Raw genomic sequence first — 1,147 nt, 5'->3', positions numbered from 1 at the left:
ATACTGATGCATGTCCAGGCTGTGGCGCTATCGCCATAACCTTTCGCATTACCTTAGAGTGATCCACCGCAGACTTTCCTCCCCTCCCTCCAATCTTTCCGTCCACCCGTACCCCATAGCAGTGGGAAGGCACCCTTCGGGACGGTGCTTCTGAGGTCTGCCGGGCCCTCATTCTCAGGGCTCTGGCGGTCCCAGAGGTTACCATAGGTTAGGTGTCTTGAAATAGGGGGCCGTGCCGTTTGCTTTGATTTTTCATAATAAAATGTTTTCATCATCGACAAGAGTACGGGATGAGTAAGACGAACTAGAGTGAATCTATGTTGTGCTCCACTTGCAAAGATGCGTTAGCCTCAAGTCTCCCCATGCACTGTTACGCAGGCTACTCAAGGATCTCAATAGTGGAAGAGTGCGTAAATTCTCCAGTTCTCTCTTTTGATTTCTCTGTTAAGCCTCGCTCAAACGGGCGAGGCCTCCCAGACAATTGGCCTAGAGGCTCATTATGGTGTCCTTCCCCACGGCAATCTTCAATAAAAGGCGAAAGATTGGTGCGGTTAACTGAGGAAGGACCTGAGCGATGGAAGGAATTATGGATTTCATTCTGAGGTGCTGAAAAACGGCTGCGTTGCTTGACCAAGTGTATGCAGAAGATATTTGTAGGATTGGGCGCTTAATCCTCAGTACTTCTGATATTACTAATCCCTTTCCTGCTGGTTTTCTCTTTCTAACGTATACCTTTTAGTAAAGTGATGTCAAATATAGCCGTGTTGTTTGTAGTTTATACCGCCAAGTGGGTGATAAACGTATGATTCCGAGTGTGTTGATAAACATTCGCTTGGAGCGCTTGAGTAGCGTCATGCGAGGGCGTGTCAATTTCACTATTCACGTACGTACTGTGTTTTCCTTTCTTAAATAAAAAAAGAAACACCAGCGAAATTGAACCTAAAGGGCCAGTCAACGGGCTGTGAAACGAGCAGACAAAAATGACAGCATATCCGCGGAGCGAATGATGGAATGTGGGCGAAGCATCCGTCCATCCATTCGTTCTTGCTTCCGTCCGTCCATGCGTGCGTCTGTGTGGCCGCCCTTGCGTGTATCCACCCATCCGTGCGTCTGGTCATGCGTCCCCACGTCCATCTGTGAGTCCGTC

At 48.6% G+C, this 1,147-nt stretch overlaps 1 non-coding gene across 1 annotated transcript; it reads right to left on the bottom strand.

The window, feature by feature from the left end:
- Window positions 1-448: 448 nt before the first annotated feature.
- On the bottom strand, window positions 449-575 carry LOC119173049 (U5 spliceosomal RNA). Its single transcript, XR_005110002.1, has one exon. It is a non-coding gene; the product is annotated as a U5 spliceosomal RNA (small nuclear RNA).
- Between the last annotated feature and the right edge of the window lie 572 nt (window positions 576-1,147).

Source organism: Rhipicephalus microplus, chromosome 4 (genome assembly GCF_043290135.1).
Source record: "Rhipicephalus microplus isolate Deutch F79 chromosome 4, USDA_Rmic, whole genome shotgun sequence".
In the NCBI taxonomy this organism is placed as follows: domain Eukaryota; kingdom Metazoa; phylum Arthropoda; class Arachnida; order Ixodida; family Ixodidae; genus Rhipicephalus; species Rhipicephalus microplus.
This window is presented reverse-complemented; position numbering and strand designations above follow the sequence as displayed.